The sequence below is a fragment of the Salvia hispanica genome, chromosome 3, assembly GCF_029641045.1.
Source record: "Salvia hispanica isolate PSC_SH4W2 chromosome 3, Shi_PSC_v1, whole genome shotgun sequence".
NCBI lineage: Eukaryota > Viridiplantae > Streptophyta > Magnoliopsida > Lamiales > Lamiaceae > Salvia > Salvia hispanica.
Window position 1 is genome coordinate 42,008,531 of NC_142694.1, and position 16,537 is coordinate 42,025,067.

Consider the following 16,537-nt stretch of genomic DNA (forward strand, 5'->3'; position numbering starts at 1 on the left):
TTAACAATTTTGGTATGAACAATCGTGGTATGATTATGAATACAACAGTAAATTACACAAACTTATATATAAGATTCAAGCAAATATGGTACATGATGCCTAAGTTTAAATAAGTACTGTTGGTAATTGGTCAAATCATATCCAACTATTGAATGATCAAGTGTAAGCTTAAAATTACATATAGAGAGAGTATAATACTAGTGAAATGTTGAATTTGCCAAGTAGAAAGCTGACCTTATGCAGTTTCTATGGCAGAATGGACGTTCAGGCCTTTTATCGAGCATATGACGAGCAGCAGCAGCATAGCCTATTATTACAGAGTGAATTTCAATCAAGAATTCGTCGTCAAATCAGAAACATAACAAGACATTACCTAGTCTTTTCCAATTCACTTCAAAGTCGTCTTCTCTCTCTTTCCAAATCTCCTTCATATCAAAATTCAACACGGTTATTTTAGTTGACCTCAACTACTAATTTGGAGTTTATTGAATCACTAATTGTCTTTTTGTGTTATTTTCGGAGTCTTCTCCTCTAATTCAGGCGTTTCATTGTAATTAATCTCTCTCTAGCAATTGAAGCTTTTACAAGTTATCCAGCAGAATTGCAAGGACTAAGCTATCTTATGCCCAACTTGGAGAAGGTATATAAATATGAACAACTAATTGATCCTTTGATTTCATTACTAATTGCAATTATATGTTGTTTCCCTTCCTTCTTCTAACTTTGTAATTATGACCTTTGTGTTCTAGTTTAAGGGAGACTGAACTTAATAAATTTCAGCTACTTCTGTGTTTAAAGAAGATTAATTATATCCGGGAATTGAGTTACAGACAGATGTCTAATTTAGAGTGTTTTCTTTAATCACAAATTATACACTAACTTCAATTTTATCCCTTAAAACTATTACTCCATCCACTTCTTTCATAGTTGTGTCACATTGGGCATGTTGTTTAATAGAAAGAAAAAATAGAGAGAATACAATAGAAAAATAGAAATAATAAAGTACTCCATCCATTCTATAGTAGTTGAGACATTTCTTTTCGGTACGAAAATTATAAAATTGTGTTAAGTGAATTAAGTAAAGAAAGAATAAAGTACGAAAGGACAAAGATTGAGAGATGAAGAAAGAAAAGTAAGTGAGAATAAATGTATTGACTTTTACTAAAAAAATGAAATGATTCAACTGCTATGGAACGTATCAAAATGACAAAATGACTCTACTACTATGGAACGGAAGGAGTAAGAGAGAATGAAGTAGTAGAGAAAAAGTGTCATATATAGAAATGACTCAACTATAAAAGAACTTCTTGAAATGAAAAAATGACTCAAATATTAGTTTAAATTAGTTGTTTCTTGCAGTAGTACTCGGACTTGGATCCCCTGCTGTGTCAAAATGCACAGCAGGGGATGCTGTGTATAGTAGCTTTGATGCTTTGGTGGTTTGAGGACTTGAAATTCCAATTTATCGTTATGTTATTGTTGCTGTCAAGTTCAGTAGCTTTGGTGGTTTGAGGACTGTTAAAATTCTAATATCTTGTTCCACATCGGCTTGGTGATGATCCTATATCTTCTATATAAGGATGGATAACCCTCTCTCTTATGAGGCCTTTTAAGGGGTGACAAACTCGTATTTTAGTGTCATGACTCATGATTAGTGTGTTGATATGCTTAATTGTTAAGTTTTTGTGCTCAAAATGGTTATTTCCAGCCAATTACTATATGTACGTGTTTGTTGAGTGTTTTAGGCAAAATAGGAAAAAAAATGGGGTGAAACAGGGTCTCACCCGACCGGGTGAGGTTTTGTGCAGAAAAGCCACCCGGCCGGGTGGCGTTTAAAAGCCTTGGAGAGTCCAGAGAGCTCGGAAGAAGTCCCACCCGGCCGGGTGGCGCAATTTGGCCTGCGCGACTCCAGAGAGTACCGAAAGAGTCCCACCCGGCCGGGTACGTATTTCCGGCGATTTTCTATTTTGAAACGCGATTTTTGGAAGAGGGGAATAAGAAAGTATAGCTAGGGCAACTCTACTCATTCTCGATCGCCGTGAAACACACAAACTATCTCTCTCAAGCACTCTTGGAAGAAGATTGAAGATTCAAGCTTCAATTCATCCGCCAATTGTACTCCGTATCATGTTTTCCATTGTTTTCTTTAGTTTAGATTTGTTTTCTTCCATGAATATGAGTGGCTAAACTTCTTTTATGTAGAATTCTTGGTGAAGATGGATTGATTCATAGTTTTAATCTAATTGATTTCGTTTTATCTAGCTCTTATGATTGTTTGGTTTATTCCTGTGTTTTTTCCTGTCAATTGCTTGATCACCAATTGGTAGTGTTAGGGTTCCTTAGAGTAATCGGGAGGTGAAATATTTAATCTTGAAAGAGGAATAATCCACACCTTTATTCAATAAAACTCGGGAGAGTTGCGATTCTGAGTGGGATCTTTAATCTAATCAATCTTTTGGGAGTTAAGTCTAAGAATTAGAAGGGGACTTCGATTGTTACACTTAATCTATGGATTTCTCACCTTGGGAAAGGGTTAAATTCATATTTGCGATTGATTCAACAATTCTAGAGACTTTAAATGGTAATTTAATTTCAATTGGGTTAGGATATGAGTTGTGCATCGGATCCTTGAATTCTGCATATTCCTCCGTCATTTTCTGCAGCTTGCTTATTTGCTCGATCGTTTAAGTGCTTACTTTTAATCTTTGATTTATATGCTTTTAGTAGTGTAAGTTTCAAACCCAAAATTTTGATCGTCTGGATAGTAGTTGAAATTTGTTCGTGATACTTAGGTTTACACTAAATTGTCTCTGTGGGATACGATATACTCTTGCTTGCTGTTTGCTACGATAACCCCGTACACTTGCGGGTATTAATTGGGTAAAATAAAGTTGAGTCAAGGGGTGAGTGACCCATTTCTAATATGGTATCAGAGCAGGGCCCAAGTCGATGATGAAGTTTATTTCCTTTATCTCTTCTCTTGCCTACCCACGTGATGGAAGTCTGATGTGTCATTCCGACCCACACGTGAGGGGGCGTGTTAAAATTCTAATATCTTGTCCCACATCGGCTTGGTGATGATCCTATCTCTTCTATATAAGGATGGATAACCCTCTTCCTTATGAGGCCTTTTAAGGGGCGTGTTAAAATTCTAATATCTTGTCCCACATCGGCTTGGTGATGATCCTATCTCTTCTATATAAGGATGGATAACACTCTCCCTTGTGAGGCCTTTTAAAGGTGAGTGACTCATTTCTAATAAGGACAAGATTTATTCTTTATGATTTATCCAAGTTATGCTTATGTAATGATATAGAAAATAAAATAAAAAGTTTAGATGGTCCATTTCTAATAAGGACAATTGATGATTTATTCTTTATTATTTATCCAAGTTATGCTTCATGTAATGATATAGAAAATAAAATAAAAAGTTTAGAGGAAGATTTCCTATTGTAAATTGAAACTTCAGGGGAAAGCTTTATAAATCATCTTGGAAATTATCTGCTCATTCCATTGTTTCTTTGCTTGAATTCCATTTGTGAATTTGAAAGAGGAAATGGAAAGGAGACATGTATGAATCGTGCATTTTTGCTGGAAGATTTAATGGAATATTGATCGGTGAATTAAAATATACACGAAGTACAAGTAGGCGGTGGAAGGAGGAGGTTGAAGTAACATTTAGGAAGAGAAAACTTACAAGTGGCAGTATAGAAGAATTGATGAGATTGGGCTCTTAGTGGGCTCAAACTAAAATACTGTGATTAAATTTTGCAATTTCTTAAACCCAACATATCTTTTATATTTTTAGGCCCAAGGCTTATAACTTAAGATAATTTCATTAATATTTAATACACGGTGTTATTCTAAATTTTAGACAAAATCTTAAACCCCTCTTGATCATCTATACTACGTTCAATACTCATTTAAGTGTTGAAAGTAAACAAAGATTTGATTCGGCTTGAAAATTTACGTCCTTTCGAGAACAACTAAAAGGCTAAGAAAAGTTGGGGTGTTACAGTTGTTATCGATCCCATAGAATTCTACCCTTCTCATCCTTGATCTACATCCGTTCTATTTTATTTGCTTTTAGTTCTCTAGTTGTTTTTAATTGTTTTTACTTTGCTTTTAAGTAGATTTAAGAAAACCAAAACTTTCCGATTCATCTAAATAGTAGTTGAGGTTGGTTCGTGGTAATTAGGTTGACACTCATTGTCTCTGTGGATACAATACTCTTTGCTTACTATTTGCTACATTAACCTCGTATACTTGTGTTAAAAATAAGTTGAGTCATCTCTATATCTCTTACTTTGCCAAATTTCTCGTTAAAATCCATGTCATCTACAAATGTGACTATTTTTTATAAACGAAGAGAGTAATTAGCTCGACCATTTTCAACTACTAATGAAGTGTAATTTTAAAATTATAAAAAGAAAGAGCATAAATAAAATATGAAAGTTTGAATTTGTAGTTGTGTTTGACATTAAGAATATTCTCAACAGAGGCGGAACAACGTCATAGCTATAAAAACTTGCTCTAAGAGTCAATATAGCTAAAAAAAATTATCCGCCAATTCATCACAAAATAAACTAAGAAAATATAAAAAAAATATACTCCCTCCATCCCAATAAATATAAAACATTTGTTTTTCGGCATATGATTTTATGTAGTGTTGTTTTGTGAGTTAAAGAAGAGAGAGTAAAGTAAGAGAGAGGAAAAAGTAGATATAAAATTATTTCTATTTAGAAAAATATTTCATTTTTAATGGGACAATCCAAAATGGAAAACGTTCAATTTCTAGTGAGACACATGGAGTATTTGACAGCCGCAGCAATCCGATTAACCTTTTCTTCTTGGGATGGATAAATAGTTTTAAATTTGAAGACCCTTTAACGGTTTAACCTTTTTTCTTTCTTCCCTTTTTTCTTTTTTTTGGATGGGGAAATAATTTTAAATTTAGAGATCCTTTAACCTTTTCCTTTTTCTTTCCTTTTTTCTTTGGATGGTAAATAGTTTTAAATTTAAAGAATTTTTAAATTTAAAGACTGCACCACAGAGGACTCGAATTTGAAACATTTTGCCTCAAGGTGGGTAAACAATTTTAAATTTAATATCTGAGACCTTTTGCCTCAAGGTGGGTAAACAATTTTAAATATAATAGTCGCGCCACGAAAGGACTTGAATCTGAGACTTTTGACCTTGAGCATTAGCTGCACTCACTGGCGGAGTTACGGTGGGGCAGGGGGCCCAAGGGCCTCCCAGCCATTGGGTTTTAAGTATAATATATATATTCAGACATGTTTCATTTATATTTTGATAGTGCAGTTGGCAAGTGAAGGTGGCAATAGATCATAGCTGGGGATGGGTGCTGAGTTCGATTCTCACCCCCCACGCCTTCCTCTTTTTATGCCCTTAGAGTAAAGTCATTTCTTATCAAATCATTCTTGCTATATTTACCTAGAATGTGAAAGATTATTTTTATATATTTAATCCAATGCTATATTCTAATTTGTTTTTTGTGATATTTTAGAGATGTGCTATATTTATTCAATAACTTTTATTGTCAATTTATTTTTTTAGAGATGTGTTTAATTCATAAATATTATATTATTTGTTCAATAACTTGTAAATACTGTAATATACATTTTTAAACTATTTTTTTTATTAGTATTGTAATATAATTAATAGTTTTATCAAAAATAAAATAATATGTACATTTAAAAAATTGCTTTATTTATGAAAAACTTAATCTTATTGGTAGGTAAAATTCTTTTCAAGGTCATCACGAAGTGCTTATATCAATTATTCTTGATTAGATTAAATTTTTTTGATATGCATTTATTTCTTGTGTACTAAATATCTGAAAACATTCTTTTAATTTTTAAGATCTTCTAATTCTAAATGATGAAAAAAAGGCAAAATATAAAATAGTCTTCGTACGACTAATTTCGATGAAAAAATCATCGAGAGATACCTACATCTATTAACAGTGAGCGTTAAAATTTTTCTTCTTCTTGGGCCCCCCACCGCAAAATTCCTAGCTTCGCCGCTGGCTGTACTATTGCTTGACTAACTCTCATACACGTACTCTCTAGCCTTTACAATGAACAGAATGGACGTTCAGCCTTTCAATCAATTCGTGGTAACGTACAGAATGAGAAAGCAAGACATTACCATGTGTTACCATTTGACTTCAGAGTCGTTGTTTGTCTGCTCTTTCCAAGGTCTTCGTTCAAATCAAAATGGAGGGACCCGTGTTACCGTGTTTTTTTTTTTGGTAGACGTGTATCTTTTTCAATTGAACGCGTTCCTATTATTTGACCTTAATCTAAACATCCATATCGTGATATCGTATCTAATCTACATAATTATGCATTGAGCTATTAGTGACTGAATTACTAATTATTCTATGAACTTAAAATTTGGTTGTAAATAACACTGAATATAGATTGAGTTTGCAATATTCCACAAATTTATCGATCTGACATGTTTAGTTACTCTTCTGTTTTAGTTAAAATGACCTTTTTCTTTTCCGTATTACTTTTAAAAAATGACAATAAATATTTAAATTATTAAAGTAAGCGAGAATATCCTCTATATTATTCACTTTCTTACTTTATTTTGTCTCTCATTTAACTATTTATTAGTACTATCATTTATCTAAAATATGTACGAAAAATAAATGGGTCATCTTAATTTTGGATGGAGGGACTATGGAGTGCTACTATTTATGTTTACATATAACTTAAACCAAACATAAAAGAACATAGTAACATAAAAAATCAAGTTTGTGTTGAAATTCAAAATTTGACCAACGTCTTTGATACTAGCTATCAGAGTTGTGTTACAGCAAAACTCAATCTTATAGCCGAACCACAGAACCATACCCAAAGGTCATATTTAGATAACATGTAGGTCATTCTTAGTCTGTTTTAGGTTATGATAGTAAGTATGACATAAAATGATCACATCCGTATTTTTCAAATCCGAATTTTATAAGCATGACCTAAAACAAACTAACAATGTCTTAATAATATGACCTAAAACAAGCTAACCATGATGGGTTTCAGAAGTTCGGTCTTTAAAATTGGTTCGACATTGATTATAACTCCTAGCGATCAATTGCATTTATATTAGATTAGAAATATTTTAATAAATATAATTTTAAGTGAATAAATATATTATTTAAATAAAATTATAGTAGTACTACTCTGTATACTAATGTTGATTTTTTCTGTTTTAAAAATTTCGATTCCTTGAAAAGCAATTATGCTAACAATAAATTGTGGAATTGAAGTATTGAGTTGTACTTGTACTAATATACACTACTCAGTAGTACTAACCATTGCCCAGTAATTTCTGAGTCCTTGTAAACTTGGAGTTTATTGAAACACTATTTCTCTTTTACTATATGATATTTTCGAGTCTTCTCTCTCTCATCAAAGTAAACGCTGAGATTCCTCAGTCGTTCCACAGTAACTACACTGTCTCTCACATTTGAATTGAAGCTGACAAGTAATCAAGCAAGGCGCTTCTTAAGCTAAAATTGGTGCCTTGGTAGAAGAAGGTACATAGACACATTGATCCTTTGATTTCATTACTAACTGCAATTATTTGTGTCATTTCCTTCGCTTGTTCTTTGTGATTTATATTTAGAGTAGATTGACCCATTTAATTTAAACCACTTTTTAGATAATTAAGCTTATACACAATAAGTTCAATTTGTACCCCTAAAATTATTACTAGTGCTAGAAAACGACTTTATTTGTAATATTTAGTTGTCGATTCATTTCACAAGGAAGTAAATGTTTGTTTAATCGAACAACAATAATGATTTAAGAAATGAGATCTGATCTAATTTTATTAAGAGTAATAAAAATGGTACTCAGAAAATGGCGTTGGCATGATTTTGGTACCCAATCTCTAAATATTCGCATGTTTAGAGCATTTGTCTTAATGGCAAAGAACTTAGACATTATTGTACGAGGTACCAAGTTTGAATCTTTTTGTCATCAGTTGTAATTTGTTCCACTTAAGATATCCATTTTTTATATTTAGAACACCAATCATGTTGAACTGACGTGAAACAATGAAATCGGTCGAAACCAGAAATAGGTTTTTTGTTCTTTACAAAAAAATTTAAAATTTGTTGTTGGGAGTGCTTGACACAGGACCTCTCTGCTCTAGGAAAAATACGAACATTAAATATTTTTATACATTAAATTATATTCAAATAAATTCATAATTCATTTTAATTTTATACTCTCTTCCTTCTAAAAAAGTATGAACTATTCCCTCCATCCGCCATTAAGAGTCTCATTTCTTGGCGGCACGGGTTTTAAGAAATGTTAGAAAAAAATGGATGAAAAAAGTTAGTGGAATATGAGTCTCATTTGTATATAATAGTTTAAATTTTAAATGTGAGTGGAATGAGTTAGTGGAACGTGGGAACCTATTACCATCAATGGTAAAAGTGAACTGACACTCTTATTCGCGGACAGACTAAAATGAAAAAAAACGAGACTCTTATTCGCGGATGGAGGGAGTATTTCCTTATTATGTATCTTTGAAAAGTATGAATTTTCAAATTTGGAATAATTAAACAATACATTACCCCTATAGACTACTTACACCACGTTTATCTATTCTTATCTTACTTTACCAATTATATACTATTAAAGAGTAAGGTCAATTTTGATCCTAAACATATGATCAGAATACGAATTTGGTCCAAACCATTAGCTTTTTGGAAAACAGGTTCGTAACAAATGAAATTCTTGCCGGAGTGGTCCTTTTTTACGGTTCCGTAAAAAAACTAACGGTCATGCCAGTGTGCATTAGCGTTGACCGTTAGTTTTTTATGGAACCGTAAAAAAAAGAACTACTTTGACGACATTTTCATTTGTTATGGACCCGTTTTTCAAAAAGTGAATATTTTGGACTAATTACATTCATATTTTGGTCATATGTTTATACCAAAATTGACTTTTACTTTATATTAAAACTTGTACAAAACCAAATGTCCATACTTTTTTAGGGATGGAGGGAAAATTTTGTAACGTAATTGCTAATTACTTAATCCTTCACATAAAAATAAGGACATTTTCCATTTTGGGATTTTCCATAAAAATATCCCCTTCTATTTTTGATAACTTCTTTCTCTTTAATAAGGTGTGCCTCATTCTTTACTAACAATACTATAATTACTTTTTCTTTTCATTTCTCTCTTACTTTATCGATTGTGCATTAATTTCTCGTACCGTCCCAAATGTCCATTTTTTTGTGGGACGGATGGAGTATGAAAATGTATTAAAATATGAAGTGTGACTCATTCTCCAATAACAAGTGTTAATTAACGGACAGATGAAAAGGAAAGTTGTGTCAATTAATAGTGGACGAAGGTAGTACAAGAGAAAACTCTAAATCATAGGTCCCATAGTGGTTCTCTACTGCATGCATGAAGTAGTTCGTGTCTGAGTGATGAAGTTTGGGTGGTTTGTCTTTAATGTGTTGTGATACACCACTCAAGTCGAATAAAAGTTTTTGGAACCTTTTCCGCCGATGACTCGGCCGAGTGTATTGATGAAGATACCTACTCGGCTGAGTGATCTACCCTGGATCACTCATGAGAAAACACCTTGCACAGGCCTTGCATTTTGTTAACCAACCGCATGGTCCGTGCCATGTGCAGCACGCGAGGCCTTTTTTGACACATTTCTTGTCTCTGACTTCGTCTCAGCTTCATTTCTACTTCAAATAGAAACCTATGATGGGAGGGTTAAGGGTACATCTATTATAAATCTGAAAACACATTAAAACTCACTCAAGTGTTGGGGTTTAATACTTCTGTTCTTTCTTTAAACTCTGTTTTCATTAACATTATGGTTTATGATTTCATATTCATCAATCTTTCCAGCAAGAAATGAAGCTATCCTTGGTAATTCTGGTCTTTTCCACCCTATGCTTCGCCATAACCCCAACTCTTGCAAGTTCTATGTCGAAGCCCGGTTGTCCAGAAAAGTGTGGAGATGTCACCATTCCCTATCCTTTTGGAATTGGTTCCAATTGCAGTGCAAACTCCCCATTCACAGTTATTTGCAAAAAATCAACTGGAAACTCCTCAAGAATGGTGCCATTCTTGAGCAGTATAAACTTGGAAGTAGTGAATGTTTCTATCTACGGTGTGGTTATAGTGAATCTGCCCGTGCTGCCTGTAAACTGCTCTGAAGGGCGGCAAACAAGAGAATCTCTACCCGTATCACTCACAGGAAGTCCTTTCACAGTCTCAGCAGAGTACAACACGTTTGCTGTACTAGGCTGCAACGCTGCTGTATGGTTTCATGATAATGGAACTCTTGTTGGAGGATGCCTGGCTATGTGTGATGATGCTAATTCTACAGATGTGATCAGTTGCAATGGCATAAATTGCTGCCAAACATCAATTCCAAGACGAGTCCAAGAGTTTGAGTGTACTTACCAAAGTATTCAAACCAGCAATAGAAGTTTCTGTGGGTATGTTTTTCCTGTTGACAAGAAATGGTTGCAAAATCAGGATTACAAAAGGTATAGAGGCCTTGTGGATGACCGGTTGAATCCATTTGATCGTGAGTTTGGATTTGTGCCATTGGTACTTGAGTGGGAATTTGATAAACAAAATGGTTATTGCTCATCTCCTTCTGATGTGATCTCTGGAAGTAGTTGCAAGGACATAAATACTTTGTTTTATGTATCTTCAACAAAATACTGCACATGTGGAAAACACGAAGGAAATCCATATATTGTTGATGGATGTGGGATATCTCCGAATGAAGGATCTCAACCCGTCATTAAAATAGTATCCATTGTTATCGGCAGTGTGGTTGGTGTGCTGCTCGCTGCAGCTTGGAAATACCACAAAGCTATTACTCGCACTCTTAAGGCTAAAGAGGTTAACAAGGCTAACGAGGCTAGCCGAAAACACATGTCTTCGAAGAAAGATGGAAGCATTTTGTTGGAGCAACAGTTGGCTGCTCTTGAGAATGACATTGAGAAAACCAGATTGTTTACTTCTGTTGAGTTGGCAAAGGCTACTGATGATTACAATGAGAATCGAGTACTTGGCCGTGGTGGTGAAGGTGTTGTGTATAAAGGGATGTTGGAGGATGGAACAATTGTAGCAGTGAAGAAGTCAGAGGGGTTGAACCAAGGTGATGTGGTAGACTTCATTAATGAGGTAGTTATTGTATCACAGATAAACCATAGGAATGTGGTCAAGCTGTTGGGTTTTTGTCTGGAAAGTGCAGTTCCTCGTCTTGTCTATGAGTTCATCCCCAATGGGACTCTCTTCTCTCACATCCATCATCCGCACGAGGATTTCCCCTTATTCTGGGAATTGCGGGTGAGAATTGCCAAGCAAGTGGCCGGAGCACTCGCCTACTTGCACTCTGCTGCATCTGTCCCTATCTATCACCGTGACATCAAGTCAACCAACATACTCTTGGATGAAAAGTATCGTGCTAAAATATCAGATTTTGGGACGTTAAGATCAATTTCCCTTGATAAAACTCACGTGACTACCCGAGTGGTAGGCACGTTCGGGTACGTGGATCCGGAGTACTTCCAATCGAGCCATCTCACTGAAAAGAGTGACGTTTACAGCTTCGGAGTGGTGCTGGTTGAGCTTTTGACAGGGGAGAAAGCTGTATCGGCTGTTAGAGTTGAGGAAGGAAGGGGTCTGGCCACGCATTTCCTGCATTCCATGGAACAAGATCAGTTATTCAATATTGTGGATGCGAGGGTGCTCAAAGAGGGCAAAAAGGAGGAAATCGAGGCGATGGCTGAAATCGCAAAAAGATGTCTCCATTTGAACGGGAAGGGCAGGCCAACGATGAAGGAAGTTGCACACCACTTGGAAGGAATTAAAGTAGAGATTCCTGAAAAACAGATACAAAGCAGTGGCTGTGATCCGACTGAAGATGTGGACTCTGATGGCTTCTCTCCCATCTCAGAAATCATTGAATGTTCATCATCTGACGAATCTTGAAGAATATTACTTTGACATGTCTGAGCAAGCAACCCAATCATTTTCTTTATCTTTCAGCTATTTGGATTCTTGTATCTGTGTGTGTTTACCTTTTCATGTTTCGTCATTTATGCATATTTTTAAAACTTCTAAGGGTGTCCACAATGGTGGCCCTCTTGGGCATTCCCAAGCCACCATTTCTTGGGCATGCCCAACAAACTTGGCCCTGCCCATGAAAACTTGGTCACCACAATGGTAGCCCCCTGGGCCACCAATTAAAATTATTTTCTTATATTTTTTTGATATATTTTAATTTAGCTAGAATAAAAATTATTTACATATAATAATTAAAATACATAGAAATAATTAAAATAAACAAAATTTCGTTGTATTGTTATAAAAGGGAAAATTATACAACGAAAATTTTCGATACAACGCGAACAACAAAGAGAACCCCTATCACGCTGCGCCCCCTCCTCTACGGTTCCAGACCTCTTCAACCAAATCAGCCAGCAGTGTTGAATGTGATATTTCACTCTGCATATTGGTGAAGCGCTGAATCAAGTATTCATTACTGCGTGGTACACCCATCTGCAGAGGAGGGGTTGCAATACCGTGACTTGTGCTAGCACCATCTTCCGGTACCCAACGCTCTGCAGTAAAGTCTTCATCCTCTATTATCATATTGTGGAATATGATACACGCAGTCATGATGTATGCGACATCATTTTCGTGCCATTGTCGAACCGGACACCGTAAAATGGCCCATCGCGATTGGAGGACTCCAAAAGCCCGCTCAACATCCTTCCTAGCACCCTCTTGTTTTTTTGCAAAATAGGTCTGTTTCGGCCCAACTGGTTGTCGGATCGTCTTGACAAACACGGGCCAGCGAGGATATATTCCATCGGCCAAATAGTATGCCCTGTTGTACTGCGTGCCATTGGCCACGAAGCTGATTTGCGGACCCTCACCCCGGGACTCATCATTGAAGAGATGTGATGATTGTAGAACGTTGATGCCGTTGTTCGACCCAGCGACACCAAAATACGCATGTCAGATTCACAAGCGGTAGTCAGCAACGGCTTGAAGGATCATCGTGGGATGTCGCCCTTTGAAACCAGAAGTGAACTGCCCCTTCCAAGCCACCGGGCAGTTCCTCCACTCCCAGTGCATGCAATCGATGCTGCCCATCATGCCCGAAAAATGATGCACAGTCCCGTGCATATTTATCAGTCTCTGGCATTCCTCGGCCGTCGGCTTCCGTAGGTACTCCCTTTTGAAGAGTTCTTTGATACCCTTGCAAAACTGTCTCAGCGTCTTAAGGGCAGTCGTTTCGCCCATCTGTAGATATTCGTCGAACATGTCAGCAGGCCCGGCATAGGCAAGCTGCCTAATTGCGGCTGTGCACTTCTGATATGTCGACAATCCGGGTCGACCGATGGCAACACTCCGCAAGGTGAAGCACCTGTATCGCTGAGACAAACAATCCGCAATGTGGATAAAGAGTCGTTGCGACTTTCTGAATCGCCGACGAAAAATCTCCGGCGTATAACGGGGGTTATCGCCGAAGTAGTCTTCCATCAACCGCTGGTCGGCTCCGACATGGTCACGGTTGATATACCGGCGACGATATCTCGGCCGAGGGATGGCCGCCGCCGCCGCCAAAGCCGCCTCCTCCTCGTCGGCTTCAACTTGCACCGCTGCAACGAGTTCTTCGAACTCCTCATCGACCAAGCGCTGAAAATTTTCATCGTCGAAATCCATGTTTTGAAACTAAATTGAAATCAAGTGGAAAGAGTAGAGTTTGGTTTGGGGTAAAAAAAATGGAGGAGAAAGGACGAATATATAAAAAAATTTGAAAACAAATAAAAAATAAAAAATAAAATCGGTGGGCAGGGCCGCGGCTCTCGGCCCTTGCAGTAGTGGGCCGAGCCGTGTGCCCAAGAGCCTCGGCCTGGCCGAGCGCTCGGCTCTCCCTCGTCCACCACCCACGGCCGCGTCCTCCTCTCAGCTCAGTAGTGGGGGGCCGCGGGCTGCCCAAGCCCGGGCCAAGGGCCACGGCCCTCCCACTGTGGACACTCTAAACTTCATTACCTTATTTCTAAGGAAGTGATTTCCAAAGTTCATGTTGATTATATGCAGACAAATATCAATGAGGAACGAAATGACCAAAGTCTCTCTAGTTGTCTTTTCTACAACATTCATAATCTGTTAAACAAATAAACTGACCAAAAATGAAATGACTAAATTCTCTAGTTATGTCTTTTCTACAACATTCATAATCTGTCAAACAATATTAAGCTGCTAGAGTTCTTTATCTCAACTTCATAAAACTACCAAAAAGGTCCAACAATCCCAAAGTTCTGCGCAATCTACAGAAATGTTGAGGCCAAATGGAGAAGAGGGTTGAGACAGGGCGATATATAGGCCTATGACATCTTCTGATCTGAGATAAGGAAACCTTTTAAGTACAGTCTGGCTTGGCAGAAGGTGCGACACTGCGAGAAGCGTGGGAGCATGTCGTTTCAAAAGAATCGACCAAAGACGTGGAGGTGAGCCAAGCACTAATTGAAGTCATCCAATAAGCCAGAAGGCAACAAAGCGTAAGCTAAAGAACAAGGCGACATCCACATCTTCGACTAAGCATCTAGAAATGTAGGAAAAATAAAACAAGCCCAAAATGCCGAGACATTGTCTTTGTACCATACGACCATTATCAAAGACTTGTATCATACGACCATACTTCAAAGACACGACCATACTTCAAAGCGTTGAAATCAAATTATGTTGATTTTATTTTTTTTGAGTTGATTGTTGTTTTTTCTAGACTATTTTTGTTGGACTGATGGAGTATCAACTATTCAATGATCAACTCTAAGCTCAGAATTAGAGAGAGAGCTTAATAAATACTAGTGAAAGGTTGAATTTGTCAAGTAGAATATTTTTTGGCACTAACCTTTTCAATTAACAGTATGTACCTTCAGGCCTTATATCGAGCATGCTCGTGTGCAGCATAGCCTATTATTACAGAACAAAATTTCAATCAAGAATTCGTCGTGACATACAGAAATTAAGAGAAAGCAAGACATTACCAAGTGCTTCCAATTCACTTCAGACTTCAGAGTCATCTTCTCTCTCTTTCCAAAGTGTTCGTTCATATCAAAATGGAGGGACCCGTTCACATATTTTTTCCAATTCAACGCGCTGATTTGATTTCAGTTGACCAGTTGACCTCCATTATTACAAATGGTGGAATCCAAACAGTAAACTGTAATACTATTGCTTATTTTCAGTGTTTGTTATGTGCATTCTAAAATTGGATAAATATTTTGCAAAATTGGAAATTATTAGAATATTCAAATTTTGACAAAGTATAAATTCGAATAAAAAGGAGTGTAAAATTGATGTAACAACAACCAAAATAATCATAAATACTAAAATTAAATAATATAGTCATTCATATAAAAAAATATGGTCAAATTACATATTTTCCTACAAATTTAAAATTTGGTTGTCAATGTCATCTAACCCTGTTAAATTCAATTAAATTTAAAAATTGTAAGTATATTATGTATATGTATAATTTATGTACCTTTTATCTTTACTCATGACTAATAAAGTAGAGAAAATACGAGGAAGAGTAGTTAAAGCATTATTAGTGGACAGTGAGACACACATGTTTAGTGAATTGTAATGATTAGTCATAGTAGTATAGTTTGTAAATAAATTGATGTATATGGATAATGAGTTGAGGATAACTTTTCATAAATGGAAAATGTCCATATTTTTATGAAACGAACGAATATAAAAAATGCATATATTTTTATAGGCACGGAAGGAGTAACATTGGATCGTACTTGGATTTTACCGATCGATTCTAACGTGTGTTACGTATATTACTTGGTAATAAAAATTTAAAAAACATAAATAAAGAAATAATTTAGAAAAATCCGAACTTCGACCAAAGAGATGGTATACTCTTAAGTCAATTGCCCACTAAATTTTGAGTCCTCTCTTTTCTTAATTAAAGAGACTTGTCGGTGTCTTCTCTTTTCTAAATTTAAGTAATCGGAGGAGACGCTTTAACTCAATCTTTCCTTAATAACTACTCTCTTTCTCTCTACAAATCGAAGCTTGTAAAAGAGGTGCGAGGACAAAGCTAGGAGTAGTTCTTACTTCTTAAGCCCAACTTGGTGCCTTGGTAGAAGGTATAAAAAAACAATTGATCCTTTAATTTCATTACAATTTGCAATTATTGTGTTGTTTCCCTTCATTGTTCACACTTATGGTGATCATGATCCTTGTGTATTAAAGTTTAAATTAGAATGACACATTCAATTTGAGTTAATTTTTGGGTTTAAAGAATATTTCTGTTTGGGAAATGAATGTCTGATTCATGAGAAAATATACTCCATGTCAAGATGAGTTGGAATGTCCAACCACTAATATTTTGACTAATGGAACCTGAAGGGATCACTTGCATATGGAAATTCAAGTAAATATAGAATTTTTTCCTAAAATTGTGATCGTAACTAATAT

At 36.0% G+C, this 16,537-nt stretch overlaps 2 long non-coding RNA genes and 1 pseudogene across 3 annotated transcripts; 1 reads left to right on the top strand and 2 right to left on the bottom strand.

The window, feature by feature from the left end:
- Window positions 1–30: 30 nt before the first annotated feature.
- LOC125208880 (uncharacterized) lies at window positions 31–795 on the bottom strand. Its single transcript, XR_007174257.2, has 2 exons — window positions 374–795; window positions 31–307 (listed from the first exon to the last, which is right to left on the bottom strand). It is a non-coding gene; the product is annotated as an uncharacterized LOC125208880 (long non-coding RNA).
- Window positions 796–7,350: 6,555 nt separating this feature from the next.
- On the top strand, window positions 7,351–12,301 carry LOC125212087 (wall-associated receptor kinase-like 1 pseudogene; annotated as a pseudogene). The gene is made up of 2 exons (XR_016137401.1): window positions 7,351–7,564; window positions 9,914–12,301. The product of XR_016137401.1 is annotated as a wall-associated receptor kinase-like 1 pseudogene (transcript).
- Window positions 12,302–12,361: 60 nt separating this feature from the next.
- LOC148930842 (uncharacterized) lies at window positions 12,362–15,178 on the bottom strand. Its single transcript, XR_016137402.1, has 2 exons — window positions 15,091–15,178; window positions 12,362–15,016 (listed from the first exon to the last, which is right to left on the bottom strand). It is a non-coding gene; the product is annotated as an uncharacterized LOC148930842 (long non-coding RNA).
- Between the last annotated feature and the right edge of the window lie 1,359 nt (window positions 15,179–16,537).